Consider the following 6,457-nt stretch of genomic DNA (forward strand, 5'->3'; position numbering starts at 1 on the left):
ACATTTTATTTTAGTTACTTAACTTTATAAAATATTTTTTTAGTCCTTTAACTTTAATATTGTTAGTTTTATCCCAACAATTTTTTACATATAAACTTTAAAATATTAACAAAATATTTTTAGATTTTAATTATTTTAAAATAATAATAATTGATAGAAAATAATCATTTAAAACTAACAATATTAGAGTTAAAAAATTTAAAAGATATTTTATAAAATTAAAACATTAAATTAAAATTTTATATAACTTTAGAAATTAAAAGTATACTTTAATTAATTTTAAATTAATATATCTTGGTGACTCTAGTTTCAACAATTGAAAATATTAGTGGCCAGTGAAGGAGGAGAGGGGGCGCCGCGACTTCAAGGTGAGGGCTGAAATTGTAGAGCTGAAATGAAAGAGCAAGAAAAGAGTCTCTGACGAACACACATACATTGGCGAATCCTCTTAAGCTGCAGTGCTGCTGCACCAGGTATCTTCTTCACTTGATCTACTTCCCGTCGTTTTTTTTCCGATTTATCTGTCTCTCACTCTCCTTTTCAGACGCTTGGCCTGCTTCCACTGTATTGTCTCTGTAAAAACTCGTCTGTCTCTTACATTTCTATGAAATTTTGGTTGCTTGATCGCCTCTTTAGTTGACCATATGTTTGATGAAATGCTGCACTAAGGATTTGCATATTCCATTTTATTATTTAATTTCATACTCCATTTTCGATGTAGGATATAGGTACCTCTTGAATTTCTGCGCTGAAGACTTACCATAAAGCAACCATGGATGGTACGTGAATTCAGGAACTCTGTTATTGAATTTTACTTCGGCGTTCTTAGAGATTAGAGCTGCGGCTTGTTTCCGCATTTTGTTTGACGCTGACTGTGCATTTGATTTAAGGATTCTTCATCTTCACGATTAGACGATACATCCGATTCTTCTGTTAAAGATGCTGTTCATGTCACGGATAAGTTCCGTAATGTAGGAGAGGAATATCATATAACCATGTAAAGTTTTAAATGTCTGAGCTGTACCATGTGAAGTTGTCATGTGTATGGGCACGCTCGTAGATGTGCTAAAAAAACTGTATTAAATTCCAGTTTTTATCACCTTCATAGATGTGTTTCACTTTAACAATTGTTTTTAGATGAAATTTTCAGCATCTACTGAAATTCAAAACTTGTTTTTTCCCCCACTTTGTGAACATGTCTTGATTCTTAGGAAGTTTGTACGATATTCATCAACTGAGTTTGAGTCTTGTGTCACAACCAATATCCTTATGGACCTAGCTAGGGAACCATGAATACTTTCGATTGGTTTTCAATTATTATTTTTCATTGGCTACAGCATTTGATTGTTGTGTTGAATTTATTTTGAAGATATATTTGTTGAAAAATGCATTACCAAATACCAACTCAAGCACAGCCTTTAATAGAATTACTAAATAATTTAATCTCTCACACAAGTAAAATGGCAATAGAATTTCATCCTTTGGTTTATCAAGGTTTTGTTTTTTACTATTAATGAACTGTTTATAAATATTTTGATAACCTTCCATGTGTAGAATATCATCCTGCTGTTTAGAAAGGTTTAAGTTTTTACTATTAATGATCTGAACCTGATCAATATGTTTAAAACTTTCTGTGTGCTTCAGTTGATTCACAACCAACTATGGAAGAGACAATATTGGTTGGCGATGATCTAATGATGGGGCCTCCATCACCTCTAGTCCCGCCAGAAATAGCCTCCCATGTGCTTGAAGGTTGAGTTGTGTGATGGAATCCTGAGGAATCTGTTTTTGTGTAAGTACTGGTGTTTCCTTTGTTAGAAGGTGCAGCTCTTTCTATAGAAAATTACTTCCTGTTGTAAAACCCAGTTGCTAGTAGGGGTAAAACCTGGGAGGGTGACCATTGTTTCACTCCTGGTTGTTCTGGAGCAGATCAGATATCTATAAATTATTTCTCTCCAGCTCTGGTTGTAATTTTCAGCTGGGGTAGAAAAGAGTGGAGGCTACTTGGCTCTTATATATTTTACTGACCAATAATGTCTTGAACATTTTATAGGTTAAAGTTCATTGAGAGAGAAAAGAAGCACAAATGCAAAGAATTAGAAATCATCCTAAAGCAGGGAAAAAAAAAAAAACTAATAAAGAACAGATCAAAAGGGCAACCAGTCCCTGAGCATGATTGGCAAATTGACTCAGTTGAAAACATCATGCAGAGACACACTTAGAGGCAGGGAACGACCATGTCCAATACAAGTGTTTGAAAAAACTTTGAGCTAGAATTCTATTTTTGTTCAGGCTTTGTACACCAGATGCCAACCAAAAATAGGACTCCCAAAGCACCTTATTCTCCATTGTAGCCCCAAATTGTACACATTGAGTGCCCTCCAAATAGCCTGAACAAACAAATGCCTTAACCTCCTTAAGAATTTAAATATTTGAAAATCAGTGTCAATTAGTATGAGTTTTCTTTCGTTATTTATTTGGGAAAATTCTACTGACTTCATTTAAATTTTGTAGGCTTGCAAATAAATGACATTGAACCATTCTGTCAAGATGAGATTGCTCTGTATCGCCAATGCGCTGAAAGAAGGGTGAGATAACCGTGACAGATACGCTTCACTCTCTCAATGGCTTCATCTTCCATTTTACTGTGCTCTCTCTTATTTAAAGCCACCTCCACTTCCTTTTACATCACTTGAACATGTTTGCGGTATTTTTTTCACTAGTGGCTTGGAAATGGAGGTGTAAAGGGAAAATAAGTTTGTATGATATGCTGTTCCATTTTTTTTTTCATTTGGTAAAAATTATATGCAGGATAAGGAGATAAGAAAACGTCTTCTAGATAGTGAATGTAAATTGGGTTCATCCATGCCTTTAGATGATGCAAAGGAAAGGGCTGCTCAGCTTGAATTAGAAGTTACATCATTGGAAAGGTATATTCAAGTACTCCCTTCATCCTAAATTATATGACAATTTGAGATAAGATTATGCATACCAATAAAACACAATGATGACATTTTACAAACTTTTTCAAAACAAAACTGTAAACTTTCAAAAATGCCCTACACACTTAATTGTTATACTACAATATCATTTCAATTCTCTCTCTTAAAGGATAATACTGGAAAAGAATTATTAATAAAACTTTATTTTTATCAAATTATCTTATATTGTGGGATAGCGAATTTCCTCCAAAGTTATCTTATAATTTGGGATGGAGGAAGTAGCATTTTACTAAGGAAACACAAACTAGGCTTATATTATGAATAACTTGAGAAAGCCTTTGTTATTATTTCAAATAACAAAATTTGGGAGTGGCTTCCGTTAACATGATGGTGGTGGTGGCTGTTAATGTTTATCAGCTTATTGAAATGTTTTGCTTTTCACTATAAAGGCCCCATGCCACTTTTTTCTTTTCTAGTAGTGCGTATTGTTGCCCAATTGGACTGAAGATTATAAATCAAATTCAGAATTCAGGAATCATGTTGATTTTTTTTTCCCACACCAGCAACAAATCTAAGGGGTTTACATTTTTGAGGTTTGTCATGAGTTTGCATAATGCAGATGCTTTTAATGTATCATGTATATATCCCTGGAAACTACAAAAGGTGCCCTTTAATTTCCCTATGGTTTTCATTCTTTCTGCTCGGCATTTGGTAAGGATGTTAAAGGATTCCTTTTCCATTGCATTAAAAATGAGATGTAATATATGTATAATATATGTTATGGCCTTATTATCGTTACTTAACAGCAACTATGTTTTTCTATTATTATTTTTCCCTTTCAGGAGTACAAAGTACTTTGTCAATCGACACAATCACTTTTTCTATGATATATTTTTTTCATTCCATACTATTCCAAGTACCAAACAAGTCAATGTGTCATTGTGACATAATGTCTTTCATGTAAAATTCATGGTTATACAATGCAAAAGTTTTCACTTATTGAATACTGTTATGTATCTTGCGTGGTACAATTTACAGGCGGATGATTCTTGCTAGTGGGATGGAGGGTGTGGAAGGATTCCGCCAACGATGGAGCTTGCATGGTCGCCTTACTGATGCCAAGTAATTTCTGTGAAGCGCATCATGGATGGCAACATGATTTCTACAATTTTTATTCCCTCTCATGGATATTCATGACTAGTTTCCATGTTTTTTTATAGATATAGCATATTAGTTGTTAAATATTGTTATAGGCTATCTATGGATATGGTTGAGTTCCTTTTGCTTTAAATGATAGCTGCCTACCATATTAGAGTTATCAGAATATGAAATAATTTGGATGTGCCATTATCAATTAGCGTAGCCAAACATGTGATTGAATAGGTGATTGATGAGCTTACACGTACTTGGTACTAATTCTTATTTTCAATAGATAAGTTCGTATTGTTTTATATTCAGTTGTTTGACCACTGATAATAATGCAAATATTTTTCTATACTTCAAAATACTCCACTGATTAACTTTAACCTAAAAATTTCATGCAGGAGAAGATTGGAGTCTTTAAAGAAGGGCATAGATGGGAGAAAGAAGGATGAGCCTGCGGGTGTTTCAACTTCCAAAAGATGGTTCTTCAGGTGAAGCTGCAGGTATTGCCGGCTTAATTAGTTCAGAGGTTTCCCTACCATGTATTTCTTTCACCATTTGAAGGGGGTTGCTACGTAGAATAGCAATAGATATATGTTCGGACATTTCGAAGATGTTGGAAATGATGGGTCTGCTTGATTTCAATTTTTAAAAGCTGTTTCCAAAAACAAAAACAAAAATTGTTCTCATTTTTTGCTGTTTTTTAAATAAGAAATGGATGCATTTTAGAGTATTTTTCCTCCCGCCCCCCCCCCCCCTTTTTGGGTTTTTAAAACACACTAGGTTTAGTCACTGGAAGCTATCACCACCAACTTTCACTGCCATTACCTCCCGTTGCTCATCATTGTCGATCTCCGTCATCGCCACCACTTGCCTTCGCCATTGGCCACCACTGAGGCATTGACCATCACCCATCTTCACCAATCTCCATCATCGTTAGCCCTCACTAGGCATCACCATTAATCATTGCCAATGACCACCACAACCACCCTAACCACCCATGGCAGAGCCAGGACTCATAACCAGGGATGCAGAATATTTTAATAAAAAAAAATTAATTTTTTTTAAAATAATAGTTTTGCTAAGACTAAAATTGTAATAATATAAATAGATTAATTATCATTTTTTATTTTAAAAAATTATATTGAACATGTTGATGTCTTTTATTATAAATATATTTTTCATATTTTATCTAGATTATTAAAAATATTATATGTCTAATAAATCTTTAAAGCCTAAATATTTTTTATTTGGTTTAGTGGGTATAAAATATCAAAAGTAGAAGATGCGAAATTGCAAAATCTACATATCCCATTTATAATTTTTTCCAAAATTAGAAGGTGCATTTATGCCCCTCAAGTTAATGTGGCTCCACCTTGCCAGCCACTATGAACCATTGCTCCCTCTTGTCGTTGGCCACCATCAACCATCCTGGTTAGTAGCCACTATTTAGCTATGGCTAACAAATACAATAGGTTGACAACACCAACCACTATTGTGGTGGTTGGCGAGCAATGGTTACTGGAGGTGACAAAAGATTGATGGTGGCAGGTGGCAATGATCAATGATAGCCAGTGATAAGCTTGATGATGAAAGACTTTCTTTTCAAACAGATTTTCCCCCCTCCTTTTTTGAAGTCACAAGGATTTCTCATTGCACATATTCGTAGTTTACTTTATTGGATTCACCAATATTACAAAGGTTAGAATTGAAATTTGGATGACCTTGGGAGGATTCACTTTCTCTAATTTGGAACTAGGTTAAAGGATGAAGTTGGGAGTCTTTTGCCGGAATCTTGGACTCATGACATTGCATATCTTTTGCAACCTTTCAATGAGAAGTCTATCTCTTGATGTCACTACACATGTTCATCGGACTTTTTCACTACTTTTTTTTCTTTAAATACAAGTTATTGTCTGACTTTTTCTCTTTATCATTTTATTATACATATTTGACTTTTTATTAAAAAAAGATTCTTTTTAACTCAATTGTTTTGAAATTAATGTAATTAAACATGTTTTTCTTTTATTTTACTTTACAAATTAATTTAAAAAATTAGTTTTTAAAAACAAAAAAATAAACAATCAAACAAGCTTGATGATTTTAAATTACTTTTCTAGTTTTTTTTTAAGGGAGAATGACAAATAAATCCTATCCTTTTTTTTGGCCAAATCCTATCAAAATAGATAAATGACATATAAATATCACAAAATGCGGTAATTATTTTTAAATCCTTAGAAACTTACCTAACATAATTTTTTTCCTGAGATTATATTTTTGACTCTAAGTAAAATAATGAAAAATATAATTAATATATAATTGTTAATGACAAAGATAAAGTTAATATAAAATATGTAGTTAATTTAGTTATA

General features: G+C 33.1%; 1 pseudogene; it reads left to right on the forward strand.

The window, feature by feature from the left end:
• The first annotated feature begins 335 nt into the window (after positions 1 to 335).
• Positions 336 to 4,818, forward strand: LOC129315718 (uncharacterized; annotated as a pseudogene).
• Positions 4,819 to 6,457: the final 1,639 nt, after the last annotated feature.

This window comes from Prosopis cineraria, unplaced genomic scaffold (genome assembly GCF_029017545.1).
Source record: "Prosopis cineraria cultivar Desert tree isolate PC_DT_omini unplaced genomic scaffold, ASM2901754v1 PC7, whole genome shotgun sequence".
Taxonomy (NCBI): Eukaryota; Viridiplantae; Streptophyta; class Magnoliopsida; order Fabales; family Fabaceae; genus Prosopis; species Prosopis cineraria.